Here is a 27,384-nt window from a genome sequence, read left to right as displayed (position 1 = left end):
ATCTTTTCACAACCCCTTCCATGGAAAAGTTGTATCCATGCTACTGGCCTAGACTTGGCCACTGAAATTATTTCGTGGGTACGCCACTGCATCCACTCACCATTTAAGGTAAAAGGTAAGCCGAAGAATAATTGATACTCAAAATACACCATCATAAATGATGCGGTTATGACTCAAAAGTACTAAAGAAAGGTAAGGCACGCGACCTAGTGCTTTAAGTAGAATCTGTATCAATAGAACGTGACTTCCCATTTTAAAAATGTTTCATGCATCGACTGCGACTCAAGCCTCGGCCGTCTTGGAACTGAGTTATCACGTCCGCTAATTAAAAGATAGTTACATGCACTTTTGATGGTGCCATTTGAAGTTCCAATCAGTCCCTGGGCATTTGACAAAATATATAGACCTACCTATAGAACTAAGGTACGCATCTGCGATCTGTCTTGCTATTAGAATTTTAAAAAATCATAACTTACCGAGGATGCACATTATTTTGCCCTTAGTGACAAATAAAGTTATTATATGGCACAAAATGAGAAACTAACCTGCAGATCACAATCCTGTCACAGTCTTCCGAACGCTGCAACTTAAACACAGCACATCTTTCAACCACGGTACAACCCCAGTTTCCTGGAACTGATCTGCAAAAGCTGACACGATGTTGTTCAACTGTTTCTGGCTGTGTACCCGGTTATCTCGGTGGTCACGTTCCGGCCCCCTACTGAGTAATGCCTGGCTAATTGCCCCTTTCCTCATCTTTTGGCATTTGTCAACACATTCCCAATACTGAGGCCTCTACAAGGAAATATCCCCGCGCATCACAATCCTAAGTGACTTCCTTTCATTCAAGCAGTACAAATATGGAGAATTATGAATGGCCATATTGAGCCCTGCTAGTAGATTCTTTGTCGCTACGTTAATTCGTAATTTAGGCGTAAGTTTTAAGTTGTTCGTATCGTACGTAAAACAACAGCTGATCCTCGCTCTAGTTTCAGGAGACATTTTGGGGGGGGCCCGGCCCCAGTGGGCCCCCCCCCTTGGCTACGCCAGTGCAGAGAAGCTTCCCAAACTCTGAAGGTCACTTGGCAAGGCATAGCATCACAACACTGTCCTACCACGTAGTACCTCGGAGTCACTCTGGATCATGCCTTAACCTACAGAAAACATTGTTTGAACATCAAGCAGAAAGTGGCTGCTAGAAACAATATTGTGCAGAAGCTAACTGGAACATCTTGGGGAGCACAACCAGACACAGTGAAGACATCTGCCCTTTCGCTCTGCTATTCCGCAGCTGAATACGCATGCCCTGTGTGGTACAAATCTTGCCATGCTAAAGTAGTTGATGTAGCACTCAACGAGACTTGCTGCATTATTACTGGATGTTTGAGACCTATACCTTTGGAAAAAGTGTATTGCCTTGCAGGGATAGCACCTCCCGATATCCACGGTGAAGTGGCAGCCAAGAAAGAAAAGAGAAAGATGTTGACATCTGAAGCCCACCCTTTGTTTGGATATGAGCCACCACGCCAGTGCCAAGTCTAGGAAATGCTTCTTGAGAATAACCAAAACACTTGCAGGAACAGCACAGCAAGAAAGAATTCAAGAATGGCATGCTAGGAGTCAACATACAAGTGTCAGTCAATGGATGACCCCAAAAGAGGAACTCCCTCCTGGCCATTTTACAGATTGGGTGAATTGGAGAGCACTGAATAGACTGCGCTCTGGTGTTACGCGGTGCAGGGTCAACCAGAAGAAATGGGGTTTCGAAGTAGAGAGTACCTTGTATGTATGTGGAGAAGAGCAGACCACAGCCCATTTGCTGCAATGTAGTTCATGCCCACTCAGTTGCAGAACAGAAGACCTATTTAAAGTGAAGCCAAATGCACTTGATGACTCAAAGTTTTGGGTTCACATAGTTTAATGTGGCTCTTCATCACTGAAGAATTGGTATTATGATTTATGTTTTATGTTCTTTCCTCACATTTAATTTAAAACTTATGTATGCTTCTGACACAATGTAAATAAATTCCGTACCCTGATGCTGGGCCTCCTAGAGACCAACCCCACTGCCCGAATGCAGACCTGAAAAGCCGCAATCAAGTCGTGGCCACTATTTCAGTCTTCCATGATACCTAAAATGTGGAGGAAGGCTAGAGTCATAGCCATCCTAAAACCAGGCAAAGATAAAAATGACCCTAGAAGCTACAGACCAATCTCATTATTGTGTCATCTTTTTAAGATTCTAGAGACTTATCCTCAATATTGAAAAGCATTGGTGCCAACACACTTCCCTGAGGTAGTCAGTTCTTCTGTATCTTCCACCTGCTTCTTTTCCCCTGGAACTCGACGAAGAAACTTCGATTTTGAAGTAGCTTTCTAATGGCACAAGTAAGCCGAAGCTACTCATCTTGGTAAAAGTAAAATTCACAGTAACTTTGCTACAATGCTGTATTGTAGCAAATATTAAAAGATGCGAACACTGTTCTTGGTTTTAGATAGAACGAAGTTCACCTAGGTATGACAAGCATAAAAATAATGCGTACTGGTACTCAAATTGTCATTGGAAAGATTCTCCACCAACAATATAAAGCAAACTTCTTCCCGCAATTACGAACACCTGTTCGGAATCACCACTGGCGAAATCTTCCGTCGGTGTAATGGAATATTAACTTCTGGGAACTGTGGTCAGCAATAACAGGGGAGGTGGCGGACCCTTGTGGTCAGCTGTAATACTCTCTCTGGTTTGAGGGTGGAAAGGCACATACCTTACCATCCTCCTCGCTCGTGGGGATGTTTTGTGCATAAACCATGACGTCATCTGCATGTGTATAGTCTTCAGGCTCGTAGCACAACCTCCAGCGTGCTTCCTGCATTGTCAGTCGAAACAAACAATTTCCAGTGTAATGGAGCTTTGACATACAGTGGGGGACATACGTATTCATACAGCCTGATAACTACACGAAATTTCTACATGTCTCATTTACACAGTTCAGATCACAAAAATATGAATGGAGATGCTCCATTATCATCACTAAACATTGTAAACAACAAAATGTGAATAAACAGAAAAAGTTTTTAAATAATAACTAAGTACGTCATTAGTCTGGATTAACCCAGTGACATTAGTATTCATACACCTGGTTTCTCCTTCAACTGTATAGGCAGTGGATACGTCTCCCTCCCTATTCAGTGCCCAACAGTTGTTAACAAAAACGTCGATGAACACTGCACAGCACCGGTACACAGTACAAGCTGGTATTGTTATCTGAATGGGGCGCAAAGTTAAGGAAACTATGGTTCCTGAGAGAGGGGGCATGGTACAGCTTCATAATCTAAATGAATTATAATTTGAAATCTCAAATGCAGCATGTAGAATCCGTGCTAAAGTCCAAAGTGTCATATAGTGATTTAAAACAAACAGAACTAGTGTAAAAAGCAAAAAATCAGGCCGACCATACAAACTGATGACTCAAGAATGAAGGATGGTAGTGAAAGCAGTCATGATGAATGCAAAAATAAGTGCAATGGAAATAAAAGCCCATGTAAAAGAATATTATAGGAAACAAGTCGTAAGTAGAACCATCAGAAGAATCCTTCATCACGCAGAGTATAAAGCTAGGGCCCCAGAAAGAAACCTTACATTAGTAAGAAAAATAAAGTATTAAAGTACAATAGTAGTAGAAAGTAGTAGAAGTACTAAAGTATTAAAAAAGAAGTATTAAAATTTACCTATGATAACAATGACATTTACAGTAAGATACAAAAGTTGAAAACTAGAAAAGCAGCTGGAATTGATAAGATTTCTGGGGATATACTAAAGGCAATGGGTTGGGATATAGTACCATATCTGAAATACTTATTTGATTATTGTTTGGTTGAAGTAGCTATACCAAATGAATGGAGAGTTGCTCTAGTAGCCCCTGTGTATAAAGGAAAGAGTGATAGACATAAAGCTGAAAATTACAGGCCAGTCAGTTTGACATGCATTGCATATAAGCTTTGGGAAAGCATTCTTTCTGATTATATTAGACATGTATGCAAAAATAATAACTGGTTTGACAGAAGGCAGTTTGGGTTTAGGAAAGGTTATTCCATTGAGGCTCAGCTTGTAGGATTTCAGCAAGATATAGCAGATATCCTGGATTCAGGAGGCCAAATGGACTGTATTGCGATTGACCTATCTAAGGCATTTGATAGGGTAGATTATGGAAGATTACAAGCAAAAATGAGTGCTATTGGAATAGAAAAAAGAGTGACTGAATGGGTGGCTATATTTCTAGAAAATAGAACTCAGAGAATTAGGTGAAGGTTTATCTGACCCTGTAATAATTAAGAGGGGAATTCCTCAAGGCAGTATTACAAAGTATTGGACCTTTATGTTTTCTTATATATATCAGTGATATGTGTAAAGAAGTGGAATGAGAGATAAGGCTGTTTGCAGATGATGTTATTTTGTACAGAGTAATAAATAAGTTACAAGATTGTGAGCGGCTACAGGGTGACATTGATAGTGTTGTTGTTGTGTTGTTGTGAGATGGACAGTGGGCAATGGTATGATGATAAACAGGGTTAAAAGTCAGGTTGTGAGTTTCACAAATAGGAAAAGTCCTCTGTTTTAATTACTGCGTTGATGGGGTGAAAGTTCTTTTTGGGGATCATTATAAGTACTTAGGTGTTAATATAAGAAAAGACCTTCATTGGGGTAATCACATAAATATGATTGTTAATAAAGGGTACAGATCTCTGCACATGGTTATGAGGGTATTTGGGGTTTGTAGTAAGGATGTAAAGGAGAGGGCATATAAGTCTATGGTAAAAACCCAACTAGAGTATGGGACCCTCACCAGGTTTACTTGATTCAAGAACTGGAAAAAATCCAAACAAAAGCAGCTCGATTTGTTCTGGGTGATTTCCGACAAAAGAGTAGCGTTACAAAAATGTTGCAAAGTTTGGGTGGGGAAGAATTGGGAAAAAGGAGACGAGGTGCTCGATGAAGTGGTATGTGGATGGCTTTTCCGGCGTTTGCTCTATTAACCAGCGTTTCGTCTTAGGTCTGACACTAGACTCTTCAGAGTGGGATGTGTCAGACCCTACCCACTGACGCTGGGGTGTATGCAGGTGAACTTATCAGAAGCTTATTTATGAAGCACAGTCTGATAACTGCATACGGGAGATAAAACTCCACAATGGAATTAATGCCCGCCTAGCAATTCCAAATGGAAATTCTAAGTTCCCAGGGAGGGAATTAGATTCTTTTCCACCAATAGAGCATATCAAAAATCAGATCAAAAATTAGATGGATGGCTTTTCCGGCGTTTGCTCTATTAACCAAACGAAACGCTGGTTAATAGAGCAAACGCCGGAAAAGCCATCCATCTAATTTTTGATCTGATTTTTGATATGCTCTATTGGTGGAAAAGAATCTAATTCCCTCCCTGGGAACTTAGAATTTCCATTTGGAATTGCTAGGCGGGCATTAATTCCATTGTGGAGTTTTATCTCCCGTATGCAGTTATCAGACTGTGCTTCATAAATAAGCTTCTGATAAGTTCACCTGCATACACCCCAGCGTCAGTGGGTAGGGTCTGACACATCCCACTCTGAAGAGTCTAGTGTCAGACCTAAGACGAAACGCTGGTTAATAGAGCAAACGCCGGAAAAGCCATCCATCTAATTTTTGATCTGATTTTTGATATGCTCTATTGGTGGAAAAGAATCTAATTCCCTCCCTGGGAACTTAGAATTTCCATTTTGAAGTGGTATGTTCCGAGCTGTCAGTGGAGAGATGGTGTGGGAGGACATTGGTAGACGAATAAGTTTGAGAGGTGTCTTTAAAAGTAGGAAAGATCTCAATATGAAGATAAAGTTGGAATTCAAGAGGACAAATTGGGTCAAATATTTGTTTATAGGAAGGGGAGTTAGGGATTGGAATAACTTACCAAAGGCAATGCTCAATAATTTTCCAATTTCTTTGCGATCATTTAAGAGAAGGCTAGGAAAAGAACCGATAGGGAATCTGCCACCTGGGCGACTGCCCTAAATGCAGATCACTAGTGATTGATTGATTGATTGATTGATTGATTGATTGATTGATTGATGTGAACACTTTTTTAGATCAACTTTCAGGTCTTATGGTGATGATGGGACAGGATGGAGCTAGGAGTGGGAAGGAAGTGGCCATGGCCTTAATTAGGTACAGCCCCAGCATTTGCCTGGTGTGAAAATGGGAAATCACAGAAAACTATCTTCAGGGCTGCCAACAGTGAGGTTCGAACCCACTATCTCCTGAATACTGGATACTGGCCACAATTAAGCGACTGCAGCTATCGAGCTTGGTCAAGTGGACCTTCATTTTAATTTCTTATTAATGTGAATATATTGTCAGGGTGGATCCAACTATTACCCATAGTATTTATATGAGCTTAGTCAATGGTCAAATTTGTTGATTCTTAGTGAGAAAAGATCGATTTGGCTAAATTTGACCAGAAGAAGAGATAGAATGACAGGACACATCTTAAGATACCCAAGATATGTTCATTTGGTTTTTAAGGGAAGTGTAGACAGTAAGAATGGTAGGGATTAACCAAGTGAGACACAAATATTCTGCCATTACATAAGCAGATTGCATTTTCATCATCAGTATTTGTATATAAGCTAGACACAGTGGCAACACATGCCATTTTGTAAAGTGTTACCACACTCCTTCTGAGAGTATATTGTCGCTCACACCACAGCATTTTCATGAGCAGTACAATGTCATTTCATAAAAGTGAAAAACTTGATAATTGATATTGATTTTGTATAAGATAACATAATTTGAAAATGATGAAATGGCACGTAGTATGTTGAACACTGACTTACTTACTTGACTTAATTCCTATTAGTCCTGGGTAGAGCATAGGGCACATACAAGAGCTCTCCATCTGATTCGATTTGCTGCCACAGTTTTGATATTCTTCCAGGACTTTCCAACTGATGCCGCCTCCGCTTCCACTGTTCGACACCATGTTATCCTTGGTCTCCCTCTTCTTCTAGCCCCTTGTGGATTCCATTCAAGAGCCTGTTTTGGAATGCTGTCAGGACCTTTACACAGTGTGTGACCTATCCATTTCCATTTATGTTCTTTTATCTGGATTTCAGCCTTGTATTGTTGGGTACGCTCCCACAATTCCTGATTTTGACATAATATCTGGCCATCGTAATCCTACGATGGTTCTTAAACATCTGTTCATGAAAGTCTGGACCTTGAGTGTTCTCTCTCCAGTCATCTTCCATGTCTCACACCCGTAGAAGAACACTGACTTCACATTTATCTCAAAGATCCTCAATGTAGTTTTTGTTCTCAATTCTCCACACTTCCACATCAGCCAGGGCTGGGTAAAGGACCCTTTGGCCTTGTTTATCCTATTTTGGACATCTTCATTTGACCCTCCACTTCCTAGGTAACAGAAGTTGTCAACTCACTCTATCTCGTCTCTAATACCATATGTCTAAATGCGTGAGATAATAGACATGTATCATCCGCAAAGTCCAGATCTTCCAAACGATCCGTCATCCCCCATTGTATTCCCCTCTGCTTCCCTTCAACCAATTTTTTCATGACCTGATCTAATGTCAACAAGAACAGCAAAGGTGAGAGCAGGCACCCTTGTCTCACTCCCAACTATATTTGAAAGGGTTCTGAAAGGTTTGTATTCCTGGCATTGATCCTTAGCTCCTTTGTCTTGGTAATGGTTATTTGAATCCCACCTTTTGTGCTCCCATTTCAAGGTTTTTCATTTTCTCAGTCATATGTCTAAATGAGTGAGATAATAGACATGTATCATCTGCAAAGTCCAGATCTTCCAGACGATCCGTCATCCCCCATTGTATTCCCCTCTGCTTCCCTTCAACCAATTTTTTCATGACCTGATCTAATGTCAACAAGAACAGCAAAGGTGAGAGCAGGCACCCTTGTCTCACTCCCAACTATATTTGAACGGGTTCTGAAAGGTCTCCATCATGTTCCACTTGGCAGGTGTAACCTCTGTATAACATTTTTACCATGTTGATGATTTTCGTTGGAACCCCATACCCCTGCATCGCTCTCCAGATTGCTTGGTGCTGTACACTATCAAAAGCTCTTCAAAGTCAATGAATTCCAAGTACAGTGAAGACTAATACTCCATGGAATGTTCTACTATAATTCGTAAGCTACTTATTTGGACTATACAGGATCGATGTTCTCTAAAACCTGCCTACTCTTTACGGATCTTAGCCTCCAATGGTTCTCTCAGTCGGTTCAGTATGATTCTCCAAAAAACTTTACTTGGAATAGACAAGAGTATAATTCTTTGCCAGTTGGTAAAACAAGTCTGATCCCCCTTCTTTGGTAATTTTATCAAAATGCCCTTCTTCCAATCTTCTGGGAATGTCTTTGTCTTTCATATGTCTTCTGAACAATGGCAGAAGCATCTCAGATGTCAACTCGTAGTCTACATTCAACACCTCTGTCACAATATTATCCACTCCAGGTGCTTTGCCGGCCTTGCGGCTTTTCGGAGACTTTATGAACTCGTTCTTCATTGGCAGGTTGATATTCACTCTCAATTCCGGAACCTCTCGATAGTCTTCCTCTCCTTGATCTTCCTGTACCATGACTTTGTTTAGCACTTCTCTGAAATTCTCTTTCCATCTTGTCATTTGTTCTTCACTATTTGTAAGCTTTTTACCTTCCTTGGATTTAACTGGCCTGCGTTGATTGAATTTCTTTTGAGACAGCCGTTTTGTAATGTTGTAAAGCTGTTTTGAGTTTCCTTTAAGTGCTGCCTCCTGCGCCAACTCTGCTAGCATTTCTTGCTGCTTTCTTTATTTGTCGGGTCATTTCACTGAACTGTCCTATCAAGCTTCTTTTCTTTGTTTCATCTTTGCAGTAATTTAGCTTTGTTTTAATATCTCTTCTCTCTTCTTCCAGGTATTGTCTGATGTCCATTCCTTTCTCCTGTTTTGCTTGAATCCCAATATCTCCTCACTTGTATTCAGGAAGGCTCATTTTATCCCTTCCCATTTTCTATTCACTCTCGTTTCATTTGGGCCTCCTCCTTCATTATCTAGATCAAGTGAACTGTACCTATTCTTCAGCTTGATTACAAAATCCTTTTTAACTTCAGCATCTTTCAATTTTTCGACATTGAATTTTCTCTTTCCACTTTGTTTATTCCTTTGGTTTACTGCAGCAATCTTCAGTTTAACTTCAGCTATTACCAGGTGGTGGCAGCTTCCACAATCTGTGCCTCTTTTGTTCCGAGTGTCTAAGAGGGATCGTCTCCATGTCTGGCTGATTGCAAAGTAACTGATTTGATTTTGTGTTCTCCCATATGGCGAAACCCATGTTACTTCATGATATGTCCTGTGACGAAAAATTGAACCACCAATCACCAAATGGTTATTTAGGCAGAATTCAACAAAGCTCTCTCCATGGTCATTATGGACTCCCACTCCATGTTTCCCTAGAACTCTTTCCACCCCGTCATTTTTTCCCCCAATTTTGGCATTCAAATCACCCATTAGCATTTTGATCTCTTTCATCTTAATATTTGTCAGGACACTTTCAAGCTGTCCATAAAAATGGTCCTTTGCTTCTGGCTCTGCTGTTTCTGTTGGCGCATAGCACTCTTGTCTTGAACCATGCTGTATTGATGCAGTCTGAAACAGGATTCCACTCAAGGAGGCATTTTTGTGCTTCTCTTGTCAGCAACAGTCCCGCTCCACTTTGGTGGTCATCATTTTCCTTTCCTGAATATAACAACATTTTGCCATCTCTCAACTGATGCTCTCCAAATCCATTCCATCATGTTTCACTCAGTCCAAGCACCATCATCTTATAGCGATCCATTTCCTTTGAAATCTGTTCCAACTTTCCTGCTTCGTACATTGTTCACACATTCCAGAAACCAATTCAAGTCCGAGTTTTCATTCCAAAAGTTGTCATTGAGATATCCATCCGGTTTACTTTTGTATGTGTTTCTGTAATACTTGATTCTCGGATCATCTCCATGTCTGGCTGATTGCAAAGTGATCAATTTGATTTTGTGTTCTTCCATCTGGTGAAACCCATGTTGCTTCATGATATGTCCTGTGAGAAAAAATTGATCCACCAATCACCAAATGGTTATTTAGGCAGAATTCAACAAGCGCTCTCCATTGTCATTCCGGACTCCCACTCCATGTTTCCATAGAACTCTTTCCACCCCACAGCACCCAAAGCTCTGTGGAGGGGCTGCCTCCTATAGCATCTAGGCATGCTGATTTTGTCAGAGTTTCTTCCCTTAGCCTTTGGAGAACCAACTCCCTACACTACAAGGCAGTAGCTTCACCAGAGCCCCGTTAGCTGCTATTTTCAGGGTTCCTGTAAGACTGTAGTGGTCCCAGGGTACACAAGGTCCCCACTGTACTTCACCCTTACAGGCATTCGCCTACTTCTAACATTGCCCATCTCCCAAGATGTGGACAGGGGGTTGGATTTATGGGAGACATATTGAACACTAGTGAGCATCAAGATCATAGAGACTAGCAATCTCGATTATGCACTAACTGAAAATAGTTCACATCATGAAAAATGTATGGCAGGCTACTCATGCACTCATAAAATCTATTAGAGTGCTGACAATATATCTGTTATTTGTTCTTCTTTCTTTCTTTCTTTCTTTTCTTTCTTTCTTTCTTTCTTTCTTTCTTTCTTTCTTTCTTTCTTAATCTGTTTACCCTCTAGGGTTGGTTTTTTCCTCAGACTTAGTGAGGGATCCCACCTCTACTGCCTCAAGGGCAGTGTCCTGGAGCATGGGACATTGGGTCAGGGGATACAACTGGGGAGGGTGACCAGTGCTTTGCCCAGGCGGCCTCACCTGCTATACTGAACAGGGGCCTTTGTGGGGGATGGGAACATTGGAAGTGATAGACAAGGAAGAGGGAAGGAAGCGGCTGTGGCCTTAGGTTAGGTACCATCCCAGCATTTGCCTGGAGGAGAAGTGGGAAACCATGGAAATCCACTTCGAGGATGGCTGAGGAGGGAATCAAACCCACCTCTACTCAGTTGACCTGAGTGGACCCCATTCCAGCCCTCGTACCACTTTTCAAATTTCGTGGCAGAGCCGGGAATCAAACCCGGGCCTCTAAGGGTGGCAGCTAATCATGCTAACCACTACACCACAGAGGCCGACCTGTTATTTTTTACTAGCTTATTATGCTCGTCAATTTTTTTTCTGTAATCTGTACTCAAACAGAACTCTCTTCTGGACCTTCCGAACTGAATCATATCGACAACAGCATTGATGTGTGCTTGAGACACCTCATGGCGTCTCTTTAAAACTCTGAAACAATCTAAATTGTCCACACCATCTTTATTCCAAGCATTATTTTCGGAGGAAAATAGAATACATGACCAACAGTACAGTTTATTCATTTTTGCACAACCACATAACCAGTCCAGATTTATGTACCCCGAGTCATGAAAATATCGTACTGTTCTTTTCGTCTGACTCGTTGGCTGAATGGTCAGCGTACTGGCCTTCGGTTCAGAGGGTCCCAGATTCGATTCCCGGCCGGGTCGAGGATTTTAACCTTCATTAGTTAATTCCAGTGGCTCGGGGGCTGGGTGTTTGTGCTGTCCCCAACATCCCTGCAACTCACACACCACACATAACACTATCCTCCACCACAATAACACGCAGTTACCTATACATGGTAGATGCCGCCCACCCTCATCAGAGGGTCTACCTTACAAGGGCTGCACTCCGCTAGAAATAGCCACATGAAATTATTATTATTATTATTATTATTATTATACTGTTCTTTTCGATTCCTTGAATAAATTTTTAAGAGAAGGCGTGGGTCTACCTTTTTCAATTATGCTTTCCTTTTCTTAAAAAGTTCTTAACGAAAATGGCGTGTTCATTAAGCTTTCTGTTATACACGAACATTCTGGGCCCGCCAACTCACTTATTTTCAATGTGGAAGCGACAACACTCATTTTAATGTTTAATATGTTGTGCAGTCCTATAGGCTATCCTTACCTAACATACCGTATTTCACGGCATAATCGTCGCCACCGCGTAATCGTCGCATCCTTTATTTTCAATACAAAAATCGGACTTTAAACCTTTAATTACATAATCGTCGCACGTCCAAATTTTGTTCACTAATCTGGTTAAAAGGTAAATGGAACTGCAACGTAAGTTGCACATGAATGCGCAATTTAAATACGTGTATGGTTTATGGGCAATTTGGCAACACAGTCACGTTTGCGACATGTTGCACAACGTATAAAAAAATAATACCGGTATATAATACGACGCATGGCTTACCGGTAGACTATCGGCAGTTTGACAACGTGGTCGCGAGACAGTGTACTATTTATTCACCACCTACATATTATGCTTACCGGTAGGCTATCGGCAGTTTGACAACGTGGTCGCGAGACAGTGTACTATTTATTCACCACCTACATATTATGAGTTCCCATTTGAAATACGTAAGGCTGTAAGTTATCGCTTATCGGCAACGTCGCCAGGAAATACCGGCTAGGTAGGTTGAATGGACCTCGAACCAGCCCTCAGATACAGGTAAAATTCCCTGACCCGGCCGTGAATTGAACCCGAGGCCTCCGTGTAAGGCTCCATGGGGCCGGCTCCTGTGTTATTGCGCACGAAGTGAAATCCAAGACGATTACGTAGATTTCCACGGAATTATTCAGCCGAATTATTTACGATGTCTCAGTTGTCATCGCTAAACTCTTATCTTACTAATACGTCATAAGTGTCCGGGCATGGGATGAAACCTTTTATCCAAGCAGTCAAGATAATTATTATCCAATGCTATTAAAGTTTTATTTTATAAACTCGTCAGTAATGTGATGTAAAATCATCAATAACTGGGAAGAAATATTAACCTAATTACCGTATGTTTAAAAGAAATTGAAAAAAATGAATGTTTGTTACTGACGTCTCGGAATACAGTCAACTATACAGTAGATCTACACCGCGCTAGCTGGAGCTCCGGTTTGAGAGCTTTGCGCATGCGCAGTAGTGTGTCGCAACCAACGAGCTAAACTGATAAATTGTTGCATGCTTCCTTGCTGCCTAACAGTATTGGCTGCTCTGGAATGGACAGATCACAGATGCATTTATTTGTTTCAGATTTACGTGATTACTGTAGACATGTGTGCGTGAGAATTTAAGTTTTTAATTTGTGTTTTGGGTGTTGGCAGAAATAATTTGTTTTAATAGTGAACAATTACGGAAAGTCATTTATATCGCAAACCATTAACGTGTGAAGCATTTATAAGCGATTATGGGTAAATATAGAAACTATTTTGCGGGCTTCAAGCTAAGCGTAATTGCCTTCGCTGAACAGCACGGGAACAGAGCTGCAGAAAGAAAATTTTCTGTGAGTGAAAAGTTGGTGCGTGACGGCGGAAAGTAAAAAAACAAGCTAAAAAGCACAAACCCTTGTAGACGCGCGTTTAGAGGTCCTAAAACAGAGAAGTTTCCTATAATTGACGAAGAAGTGTTTAGGTACGTCAGTGAAATATGTAACAATGGCTGCAGTGTATCATATGAAATGTTACAAATTAAGGGACAGGAGGTAGCGCGCAAACACAACATACCGGTAACTCAGTTTAAGGCGACTCGTGGGTGGATTAAGGGGTTCATGCGACGACACAATCTGTCAGTGCGAAGGAGAACAACACTAAGCCAAAAGTTGCCTGCTGATTACACGGACAAGATTGTAAATTTTCACCGATTTGTCATACGTTTGCGCAAGGAAACTTCGTACTTGCTTTCTCAAATCGGTAATGCCGATCAGACTCCAATCTTTTTTGATATGCCTCGCAACAGCACTATTGCGCTAAAAGGATCACGGAGTGTATTAATGAAAACTAGCGGTAGTGAGAAGATGCGATGCACGGCAATGCTAGCCATTACAGCTGACGGGAGAAAGTTGCCGCCTTACATCATTTTCAAGGGGAAAACGATGCCTAAGAATATGCACTAGACGGTTCCGAAGATGACGCAGTGTGGCAGGGAGACGAAGAATCTGATACTGGTATTAACAGAGGTGAGGACGGCGCATCAGATAGCGAAACCTGCGATAGCGACACCGAAGATTTGGAATAAATTGCGTACCGGTAAGTCTGCATTTCACAACAAAGCGATAATTTTTTGCAAGTGTAATATTTTAACTTTAATACTCAAATTAATGACAAATTAACTTAATACGTTCATTTTTATTTTCAGGTTGGAAAAACGTTCGCCGAATTGTTGCGAAAAATTATGAATTTTGTTTTAGACTATTTTAATTATTTTGATGTATAAACGCGAGTATTACGTGCATCTTAAATTTGTATCAAATACAATTTAGTTATAAATACATTTTTTGAGTAATACAAATACTGGTATTAAATATTCATCGTATAATGGTCGCACCCTACAATTTTTTTCGAAAATTTTGGTATAAAAAGTGCGACGATTATGCCGTGAAATACGGTAAATTAAATATTAATTCACACTTTAACAAGAGAAGTCACATCGTATTAGAATAGAAATCAATAACACAATAACATAACAATGCGCTGTTGAGCACGGCAGAATGAACAGACAGAACAGCTCAGCACTGATGTTATAAGCTTTTGTTTCAACTTTCCGCTGTGGTAACACGACTGGAGAACATAGCAGGGTACATCTCAGTGTCGAGGGGAAAGAGGCCTTGCTTGGCGCAGTAATACTCGCCTAGCTGTTAGAAGAGATTCAAAGCGTAACCACTGCATGGAGTGGTAACAGCCTCTCACTCAGCTTTGACGGTGGCAGACTGCTGCAATAGAATTCTTGCAACACGTCCCAGCAAAGAAACAAAAACATTAAATATTAATATTAACTCTTTACTGCATGAATTATTTTTTCGTTTTCATTTGGTGAAGAAAATTTCAAGTTTTAATGTTCAACATACGTTCAGTGTTTTAGATGTACCAGCAATTCTTAACTGGGGCTAATAGCTTAACACTCGTATGTGATGTGGATTGCCATAGTGGAATATATATATAATTTTTCATGATTTTATGCTAAGCTTTTAACATTCAAAGACCGAACATTACTACCTACTGGCCATGGGTACGTACTGCAAGGCTCAAGTACAACTTGCACGACCGTAGGTCAGTAATATTTTTGAGGTTGAGCCAGAGGTACTCCTGAAGCCTGTGGTAATGTGATGGGGAGGGCCCACGTAAAATAAACGTGGATGTTGATGGGGTGGAAGGAGAACCTTTGGTTGTAGGGCTGTTTTGTCTTATGTTATGTATATTTTAAAAAATCACTGGGACTGTACAGTTGAAGGTGTAGGTGTGCCGTAAAACTACCTCTGTCTTCAATATTTATCCATTTATACAGGTGAAAAGTTATTTGTTGCCTAATGGCAACAGTATGCAGTATAGGGTTAAAGAATATTTGATTATTTTTTATTTTCAAACTGTTACCAGTGGTAGCAGTGCAGTGGATACTAGCATGCTTTGCCACTGGCTAGACGGGAGATTAACCTACTCTGCTGTTAACTTTTCCCATTTTAGTGAAATTCATAGATATGCAACTAGAGGATAATTAAGGATATATACCTCTCACTCCAGTTCATTAAAGTATGGAGTGAAAGGCATAGAATTATCAATGTTTAGGGAATACAATGTATAGCCTCCTGTTATAAAGAACTGTAAATCAGTTAAATATTTTAAGAAAAAAAAACTGAAGGAATATTACTCCTATACAGATATATCTTTATACAACCTCTGTACAACATACTTTAATTAAAACATGGATATATTGTCCGTATATAACATCTTATAGCCATTTAATATCTGAATATACCTCTGAAATACTGTGATGCTAACATGTTAAGAAACTATCTCTTAGTTAACCAAGAATGTACCTGTCACTTTACTGACAAAACTATACTATCTGTAATGTAATTATTGTGTCACCTTAACAAAAGTATGTACTCTACTGTCCTTATCACGAGCCATACGCTTATGGGACCTTTTGTCACCACTATATATCTTGTTCTTCTTTTTCTACCACTTTTCCCACACCTGTGGGATCACAGGTGCGAACTGTGTCGCACATATGGATTTGGCCCTGTTTTACGGCCGGATGCCCTTCCTGACGCAACCCTACATGGAGGGATGTAATCACTATTGCGTGTTTCTGTGGTGGTTGGTAGTGTAGTGTGTTGTGTGAATATGAAGAGGAAAATGTTGGGACAAACACAAATACCCAGTCCCCGAGCCAGAAGATTTAATCAGAAGCGATTAAAATCCCCGACCCAGCCGGGAATCGTACCTGGGACCTTCTGAACGAAAGACCTCAGCACTGGCCATTCAGCCAATGAGTCAGGTTGTCACCAATATATATAAATAAAATAAATAAATAAAGTCTTCTCAGCTCAAAGTTTGCAACTACTCTTTTGTCAAAAATTGTCCACAGCAAATTGTGCTGCTTTCTGTTGGAACTTTTCCATACATTTAGTATTTCTTTAATATTGTGGTCCACCTATTGGGTATATGTTTGTTTCTTCCTCCTCCTTTTCTTATAATATACGGTAAATTCTTTAATTGTTTTACTCCTAATAAATGTTCTCTGATATATTAAGTTACATGACTGATATGATTATATAATTTTTAGTTTTATCCATTCAGTTAATTTGTTAGTATGAATAACATACAGTATTGACCAGATCTTTACAAGATAATACCAGAACTGAATAATGTAGTTTTAAAATGTTTCATGTTCTAACTTCAATCTATATTGTATTCAGCTTTGGAAAGTAGTTGAATTACTAGTAAAAATACTAGTTTAGTGACTATTATAAAATTGTTACTTTTCACAAAATTTAAGTTTTACACATAATTTACTTCCTGAAATAAAATTGCAATCATTATTCTAGTAATTGATGTACATCACACTGAGAGTTTGACAACTTCAGAACCCCAGCACTCACAAGGTATAAAGCTAAGGATACGATGTGCACTCATTAATTTACTTGCAGCCTGTTGTGGTTACTGGGACTGATATTTAGATAACCGTGTACTATGACTTTGTGAGTTTGTATGCAGTTGATTATATGGAACTAGAGGAAGCCTATGACAGCAAAGGAGTTAAGGAGTTTTCATTACCCTATTTGAATGACTATATTGAATGGGTAAATTGGCCCTCAAGATAATGAGAACATAAGTATGAAATGCATACCGGTACTTTGTTTGGAAACAATCATTTTGAAATTTTGCAAGGTTCACTTAGTGATAACAACTGCTTAATGTCTCTATGCTAAAAATAACAGAAAATGAAGTAATATGTTTTTCTTTGCAAATTTTGGCATCATTCCAGTCCAGTGTAAAAAAGATAAAAATATATCAGCCATCTCCTAAAGACTGGCATTCTGTACAGTCATTGTGATTTTACTGATTGCTTATTGAAAAAGTAATTTGTAACTGTGTAAATATATCTCAGGTAACTGTAATTCAGCCCAGTTGCTTTTATCTTATACTTTTCCTATCACTGATTTTTTTTCATGTTATTTATCTTTGTGATGTTTCAGTTCCTTGCGTGTTCCAGTCATCAATTCCATTACTGGTGTTTCCTATAGTCAGTGTTCTCAGCAATTTACAAACAAAACTAACTTCTTGTTGCACTCTTGTAAGAGAATTACCTACAATTATCAAGTCCCTGCTTCAGTCTTGAGTGCTCCAGTTTCCTGCAATCAGTGTTTCCAAAAATTTCTCACCACAACTGAGCTATCATTGAGCTAAAATTGTTACTTTTCATAAAATTTAAGTTTTACACATAATTTACTTCCTGAAATAAAATTGCAATCATTATTCTAGTAATTGATGTACATCACATTGAGAGTTTGACAACTTCAGAGCCCCAGCACTCACAAGGTATAAAGCTAAGGATGCGATGTGCATTCATTATTGCTGTTATTGTGATAAGTGTTCAGCAATATTAACGAACTTGCTTTTCATAAGAGAGATCATCTGTTATTTGCTTCTCCTGCAGACAGTTTGGGACAGACTTCCAAATGTTTGTAACATTGAAGAGTCATGTTAAGTCAGGTTCTGGCTCTTTGATTCTCCATGCAGTTAGTAATGGTCATGTACACAGTGCACCAATGTCTTTAAGTAAAAAGATGGTGAAATCAGCTGCTGTATATTCTTGTAACTTGTGCAACAAACATTTCACTCAAACATGGTCACATTCAAAACATAATAAATCAAAAGAGCACAGGCACCAGCTGGCTCAAGAAAGATAGAAAATTAAGTCAAGATGTGGGATTTTTGAAACTGAATCTTCTGAAGTAACAGCAATAAAATCTGTCCAGTAAGTGTTTACTTGAAAGGTCATTCTGGGAACCATATTGCTATTAATGGAGAATCATGCTTTCTGGATGGATGTGACATAGCTGATGGTATAACTGAAACATGAGAGAAACCTAAGCGTCAGAGGTGTGCTACATATCTTGATAATGCATGGGTAGTTGAAACTGAAAAGGAGATAAATATAAAAAAGATTAAGTGTAATCATTTAGAGATAAATATTTTGGGTATCAGGAAACACGTATTTTATCCATACATCTAAATAAACTTGAGATATATGAAAAAGTAGTTTGGTATAAAATTTCAGTCACTATTTCTCTTAATATATTTAATGTTGAAATCAACCTTCCAATGATTACCATGATTAATAACTTGGTTATTTCTGTAAGATTTTCATATTATTTTATTGTATGATGGCTTACTGAAATGTTGGAAGGAGAGAATTATTTTAATCCTTAAGGGAGTATTCCGTATCTAAGCTTTATCATATCTTTCACAATGAAAACTATAAAGGTAATTTCTGGTAATAAAAAAAGAGTGTTGTGAGCATGTCCTAAGAAAATCACCAACCTCTCACCAGCTACATACTGTAGTTGTGGAGTGGTGCTCATTGCACGATGTCATTCAAGGAAATATTATATCTTTGTGACTAACATGTATAAGTAGTATCACATGCTCACATAAATGTAATAAAATGTCTTGTTAATTGTAGATATAACCTGGTCAGTAAATAATATGTTCATGATAATCATGTTATTTTCATTCTCCCTATATACAGTACTGTGAAATCTGTTATATTTATCTGAAGATCACAAATTATGGAATTACAGTTTATGATTCAACAAGGTTTCTATCATGCTGCTGACTGTGACAAATAAATAAATTTGGGGAAAAGCAAAGTAAACTGAAATACTTAGTATAACAAGAATTCCCGCTATAATCCTCCAGGGTAATCTTCAGTAATATAGTCAATAAAGTATTTTGTTAGGACTGGGTGAGTTGGCCGTGCAGTTAGGGGCACTCAGCTGTGAGCTTGCATCCGGAAGATAGTGGGTTCAAACCCCACTGTCGGCAACCCTGAAGATGGTTTTTCATGGTTTCCCATTTTTACACCAGGCAAATGCTTGGGTTGAACCCGTTCCCACTCCTAGCTCTTTCCTATCCTATTGCAATAAGACATAAAGCAAATCGTATTTTGTTAGGTACCGGTACTGTTATAAATAATACAATAATAAACAGTTTTTATGAAAACATCATAATAAAATTATACTATCTGATGCTGCTCTCTCCTTTTCAGAGTTTAGAGGAACTTATTCCAAGTACTAATCACTACAGGATTAAGCTGGGATGTTATTGTGTTCAGCCAATCAGTCACCACTGATCTGCATTTAGGGCTGTCACCAAGTTGGCAGAATCCCTATTAACTGTTTATCTAGTCTTTTCTTAAATGATTTCAGAGAAGCTGGGAATTTGTTGATCATTTCCATTGATAAATTATTCCAATATCTAATTCCTCTTCCCATAAATGAAGATTTGCTCCAGTTGGTCCTCTTGAATTCCAACTTTATCTTCATATTTCCTACTTTTAAAAATTCATTCCGAACTTATTCATCTATTATTGTCATTCCACACCATCTTTCCACTGACGGCTCAGATCATACCACTTAGTCAAGCTGCTTGTCTCTTTACTCACAAGTCTTCCCAGCTCAATAATTGTTGCATAAACTTTATCCTAATTGCAAGTGGAACTGGAATAGGCCTTAATGACTACATGGTACTTTGATACATAACTATGTACAATATGGTGCTTTCTATTCTGCTGAGGTGAGAAATTAGCTATTTTTGTGCTATTTTCTTTATGTTGCACCGACACAGATAGGTCTTATGGCGACAATGGGACAGGAAAGGCCTAGGAGAGGGAAGGAAGAGCCGTGGCCTTAATTAAGGTACAGCCCCAGCATTTGCCTGGTGTGAAAATGGGATACCATGGAAAACCATCTTCAGGGTTGCCGACAGTGGGGTTCGAACCCACTATCTCCCGGATGCAAGCTCACAGCTGCGCGACCCTAACTGCATGGTCAACTCGCCCGGTGAGAAATTAGCAACATTGTTATTGATGAGGAATCTAAGGGACTCCATGAAATTCATTTCAATTTATGGACGTTTATTACAAGTTTTAATGAATAAAGTGTTAATAATGGGTTAAACATGTTTTGTAAGTAACAGTTTAGTGTAACATTCCACAAGACGTATTTTTGGTTGGTAATGCAAATTACATAATTTAAGACTGAAAACTGTTAACTCTTCACGTTTGGTCTTATTACATGTAAATTAATCAATAAATACTAGATTACTTATTCATAAGGTTTGATATAGAAAAACAATACAGAATATATTTTATCACACTTGATAAGAAACTGATACGTACTTTACCACTCACTTTTTTTCAGCACAAACATTGTATGCTGATTGCTTATCAAACTTTTCAGCAAAAACTTACGCAAACCTTGTTACTGCACTGAAGGCATATTGGTTTTGAGCACTGTTACATCCACAGACGCAGATTCGGAATTATTTGATAGGATAGTCGGCTATGTGGGAAACGACATGGAAAGAAATGTGATTGTAGCAGGAGATCTGAATTTGCGAGATGTCAATTGGGAAGGAAATGCGAATGACAGGAAGCATGACAAACAAATGGCAAATAAATTAATATGGGAAGGACAGCTGATTCAGAAAGTGATGGAACCAACCAGAGGGAAAAATATCCTGGATGTGGTGCTGATAAAACCAGATGAGCTCTGTAGGGAAACTGAAGTAATAGATGGTATTAGTGATCATGAAGCTGTTTTTGTCGTAGTTAAAAATAAATGTGATAGAAAGGAAGGTCTTAAAAGTAGGACTATTAGGCAGTACCATATAGCTGATAAAGCAGGCATGAGGCAATTTCTAAAAAGTAAGTATGATCGGTGGGAAACGGTAAATAAAAATGTAAACAGTCTCCGGGATGGGTTTCAAGAAATTGTTGAGGAATGCGAAAACAGGTTTGTACCTTTAAGGGTGGTAAGGAATGGTAAAGACCCACCTTATTATAATAGAGAAATAAAGAGACTAAGAAGGTGGTGCAGACTGGAAAGAAATAGAATTAGAAATGGCTGTGGAAATAAGGAGAAATTGAAGGAACTTACTAGAAAATTGAATCTAGCAAAGAAGGCAGCTAAGGATAACATGATGGCAAGCATAATTGGCAGTCATACAAATTTTAGTGAAAAATGGAAGGGTATGTATAGGTATTTTAAGGCAGAAACAGGTTCCAAGAAGGACATTCTAGGAATAATTAATGAACAAGGAGAGTGTGTATGTGAGGATCTTCAAAAGGCAGAAGTATTCAGTCAGCAGTATGTAAAGATTGTTGGTTACAAGGATAATGTCCAGATAGAGGAGGAGACTAATGCCAAAGAAGTATTAAACTTTACATATGATAACAATGACATTTACAATAAGATACAAAAGTTGCAAACTAGAAAAGCGGCTGGAATTGATCAGAGTTCTGGGGATATACTAAAGACAATGGGTTGGAATATAGTACCATATCTTAAGTACTTATTTGATTATTGTTTGGTCAGAGGAGCTATACCAGATGAATGCAGAGTTGCTATAGTAAGTCCTGTGTATAAAGGAAAGGGTGATAGACATACAGCTGAAAATTACAGACCAGTAAGTTTGACATCCATTGTATGTAAGCTTTGGGAAGGCATTCTTTCTGATTATATTAGGCATGTTTGTGAAATTAATAACTGGTTCGATAGAAGGCAGTTCAGTTTTAGGAAAGGTTATTCCACTGAAGCTGAACTTGTAGGATTCCAGCAAGATATAGCAGATATCTTGGATTCTGGAGGTCAAATGGACTGTATCGCGATTGACCTGTCTAAAGCATTTGATAGGGTGGATCATGGGAGACTACTGGCAAAAATGAGTGCAATTGGACTAGACAAAAGAGTGACTGAATGGGTTGCTATATTTCTAGAAAATAGATCTCAGAGAATTAGAGTAGGCAAAGCTTTATCTGACCCTGTAATAATTAAGAGGGGAATTCCTCAAGGCAGTATTATCGGACCTTTATGTTTTCTTAAATATATAAATGAAATGAGTAAAGGAGTGGAATCGGAGGTAAGGCTTTTTGTGGATGATGTTATTCTCTATAGAGTAATAAATAAGTTACAAGATTGTGAGCAACTGCAGCGTGACCTCAAAAATGTTGTGCGATGGACAACAGGCAATGGTATGTTGATAAACGGGGTTAAAAGTCAGGTTGAGAGTTTCACAAATAGGAAAAGTCCTCTCAGTTTTAATTACTGCATTGTTGGGGTGAAAGTTCCTTTTGGGGATCACTGTAGGTATCTAGGTGTTAATATAAGGAAAGATCTTCATTGGGGTAATCACATAAATGGGATTGTAAATAAAGGGTACAGATCTCTGCAGATGGTTATGAAGGTGTTTAGGGGTTATAGTAAGGATGTAAAGGAGAGGGCATATAAGTCTCTGGTAAGATCCCAACTAGAGTATGGTTCCAGTGTATGGGACCCTCACCAGGATTACCTGATTCAAGAACTGGAAAAAATCCAAAGAAAAGCAGCTCGATTAGTTCTGGGTGATTTCCGACAAAAGAGTAGCGTTACAAAAATGTTGCAAAGATTGGGTTGGGAGGAATTGAGAGAAAGAAGAAGAGGCTGCTTGACTAAGTGGTATGTTCCGAGCTGTCAGCGGAGAGATAGCGTGGAATGACATTAGTAGACAAATAAGTTTGAGTGGCGTTTATAAAAGTAGGAAAGATCACAATATGAAGATAAAGTTGGAATTCAAGAGGACAAATTGGGGCAAATATTCATTTATAGGAAGGGGAGTTAGGGATTGGAATAACATACCAAGGGAGATGTTCAATAAATTTCCAATTTCTTTGAAATCATTTAGGAAAAGGCTAGGAAAACAACAGATAGGGAATCTGCCACCTGGGCGACTGCCCTAAATGCAGATCAGTATTTATTGATTGATTGATATTGTGTTTTCCTATGGAGCTTAGGAGGACATAAGTTACAGTACTTCCTCTTTCAGAGCTTCTTGCATCCATAATCTTACCGAGGATTCTTTCAACCATCATGGGTATTTTGGGATTTGCCAGTCTTCCTTCCATGAGAGGAATTGTCAGTTTCCTTGCGAGTTCTTTCATTAGCATTGAGTTCGCCTGATAGTTCAGTACTTAGTGCAATTTTTAACTAGACTATCAACTCCACCTTTTGTAGGGCTGAAAAAAATTAATAGTCTATCGAATGCTTTTGAGTGGTCCGTTGATAATATAATCAGTGCAGCTCATTGTTGTCCTGCAACAATGTTATTTTGAAGATAAATTTGCTAGAACCAACTTCCCCGGTTACATTAGTTAGAAATTCCTTAGGAATAAAACTGTTTTTTGTTTCTTGTTTTCTTCATTCCTAAAATAGTGAGCTTTCTCTCCTTCAGCAGTCTCACTACTGTTGACCAAAATATTGGTGTTATTGGATTTTTGGTGGGCCTATTTCATAAACAACCTCCAAACTCGAGAGCACATTGGTTGACAGTAGTTGAAGGGAAGACCATGGGTTTGATTACTCGCAGTGCATCTTATGTTGGGCTGTCAATCTCTTTCTCCTCTGCAGAAAGACAATTGAATCACTGCCCTTCCAAGTGTAGATGTAACTGTTTTAGTGCAAAATTGTTCTGGCATCTGAAACAATAATTTTTTAGATTTATTTGGCATATACATTTTAAAACAGCAATGGCCTCTGAATCCAACTAGGATTTCATCTGTGCATACATTTGTGACAAAATAATAGTTGTTCTGTGAATTTTGAAAGAATCTACTAAATATCTGTCCAAGTGCAGCACATGGATCAGTTTTCAAATGCTCTTTTCCGTCTTCTCTGTTGTTGAAGCAAATGAGTGATAAGAGAAGAGAAAAGCAAATTCTAATCATAACTGCTCAAAACACCTCTCTTCTGATTCCATCTGTTGCAAAAAGAAAATATTATGTATATCTTCATCATTGGATTTGAAGACTGCTGTATAGACCAGGAGACCAAGAAAAGCTTTTCTATTGTATCTGTGGATAATAATTCAGGCCCATTAATATCTCAATAGGATGCTGAAATCTCTTGAAGTGTTTTGTTTGTCCAGTAAATAATTTTGAACAAAATTTCATGACCAAATAAAATATTCCATGCTTCAAAATGAGAAGGAGACTCACCCAAGTGCCATGCTGAAGGTAACAAACCAGGTAACTTTGCAACTAGGTTATGCTGTGGAGTTCTTTTTTCTTCTTGATGGTTCTCAAACAGTTCATTTGCACCTGTTCTTTCCATGATAATATTTAGGATCTTCCATTGTTTCTGATGGTCCAGGTTTACAGTCCATTTTGCTTTTAGTCACAAAACACAAGCAAGCATTATGCACACACAGAGATTACTTCATAACTGGCAGAAAGTAACAGTGAAACTGACATGCAGTCGTTGAGATTCATCCATTACTTAAGTCACTACTATTTGAGTTACACATTATTTCTTAATAATTAACAGCAATGTGATTGTCTAAGACAGTAAAATAGGAAGGTACCAGGGAGAACAAGAATGTAAAGTGAAAAGTCTGAACGGTAGCAATTGATTCATCATTGACTAGAGTCTCAGAGACTCCACGTCAGTAGCAGAGGGTTAAGAAATATATATGCAACACATGAAATACAACTTCACAGGAAATTTTGCCCCCGTCCCGTTTTTAGTCAAGCACAATATTAATTTTATTACAATGAACAGAGTAGGGGAAAGGTTTGTATCTTCGACACTATTTCTTCCGTTACCTGTATTACCTGGATGTGACTTATGTAAGTGTAATTGTAGCACAACATACACTTACATAGAGCCAACAATCAGAAAAAATATCATGAATCTGGAGCTTCATATTAATATATAAATGAAATTTCTGGTCCAAGAAACAAACAAGAATTTTATGTATTGCACCTTGGACTATCGAGTAACATACCATTAACATGGACCAGCAGTAAGGGTGTCTTAAAAGAGGTGGGTATTTAAATTATGAATTATTATATTTTAATAAAATATTCCAATTATATTTTAATAAAATATTCCAATGAGAAACAGAAAATTACATTTGTTTAATGAAACATATCAAGGAATTAGCAAAATTAACTCAGCCAGTTCAAAAGAATGTAATGACGGTACTGTTATTTTTTCCCTGTAATGACTTTAAAAAATATTCAACATTTAATTCTTAAAGGAACAGTATTCCAACATTTGGCATCCTCTTTCATTTCCCTCTACATGTTAATGTAATGGCATCTTCAGAGTAACATCATCTCTACTAGTTTCTTGGACTTTACTTACTACTTTATTAGGGTGACCAGAATTTCAAACAGACGAAGCAGGACATATTTGTGAAAATGATGAAGTGAAATGCAGACTTAGGATTTTGCTATGTCCTATAACACCTAAAGCAATAATCAACATTAACACAGGATAAATTGGACCATGTTATGCATCACTATACGTAGGTGGTTTGAAAAGTTCTCGGAATGTACTAGAATTAAGTATCTTACCTCGGTGGAACTGCTTTTATTTTTCAACATAGTCTCCCTGTAGACTAATGCATTTGGTCCAGTGATGTTCCAATGCCTTGATCCCATCTCGAAAATGAGATTCCTCCAGGCCTGCAAAATACCTCTCCAGTTCTTCCCTTGTAGAAAATTTCCGTCCACCGAGGAAAATTTTTCAGCTTGGGGAATAGATGAAAGTCTGATGGTGCCAAATCAGGTGAATAAGGTGGATGTGGCAACAATTTGTACCCCAGTTCATGAAGTTTTGCCATGACAATAACACTTGTGTGCGGCAGAGCGTTGTCCTGATAAAAGATGACTTTTTCCTTGCCAAACCAGGCCTTGTTTCGCGTATCTTTTCCTGTAGTTGGTCTAGGAGGTTTGCATAGTATTGCCCCGTAATTGTTTGGCCAGTAGGAAGATAATCTATCAGCAGAATGTTTTTTGCATCCCAGAAAACTGAGGCCATGACCTTTTTGGCCGAACGCACTGCCTTTGCTTTCTTTGGTGGTGGTGAATCAGCATGTTTCCACTGCTTTGACTGCTGTTTTGTCTCTGGGGTATAGTAGTTGACCCAAGTTTCATCTGTAGTCACAAACCGGTGCAAAAAATCTTGTTCGTTGCACTGAAAACAGGCCAGACTTTGTTCGGACAATTCCAATCTGGTGCGTTTATTGTCCAATGTCAAGAGCCGCGGCACTCATCTTGCGGATAATTTTTTCATACCCAATTCTTCGGTTAAAATATAATATACCCATTCAGAAGACATCCCTACAGCTTCGACAATCTCCTGCACTTTCAGTCGACGATCCTCCATGACCATTTTATGCACTTTTGCGATTAATTCTGGGGTCATAACACTTTTTGGCCGTCCACTACGCGGATCATCATCCAAGCTCTCCCGACCAAATTTAAACTCACTGGTCCACTTGGCAACAGTTGAAAATGAAGGAGCAGAGTCCCCCAGTGTGTTCAGAAAATCGCCATGAATTTCCTTTGCTTTCATACCTTTCTTTACAAAGTATTTAATCACTGCTCGAATCTCAGTTTTTTCCATTGTCACAAATCACTACGCGGGAACAACAACAAAGAGTCATCACTACCACACTCCTGCAGCTAGAGCACTGACGCACCACGTGTTCACTCACAAAGGATGTGTGATTATTGCACGTGAACCTCGTTGCTCTAGCACTGACATCTAGTGGTGATTCCAAGAACTTTTCAAACCGTCCTCGTACCAAGCGCCAAAACACCATTCTGAGATAACTGAACTCAAAGTTTCCAGTTGATTAAAAATCCATTTATTGTTAAATTTTCCCAGTTTTTTGCAATAATAAGAATTATTTTAGGTGAA

This window comes from Anabrus simplex, chromosome 1, assembly GCF_040414725.1.
Source record: "Anabrus simplex isolate iqAnaSimp1 chromosome 1, ASM4041472v1, whole genome shotgun sequence".
Lineage (NCBI taxonomy): Eukaryota > Metazoa > Arthropoda > Insecta > Orthoptera > Tettigoniidae > Anabrus > Anabrus simplex.
Note: the sequence above shows the minus strand (reverse complement) of the source record.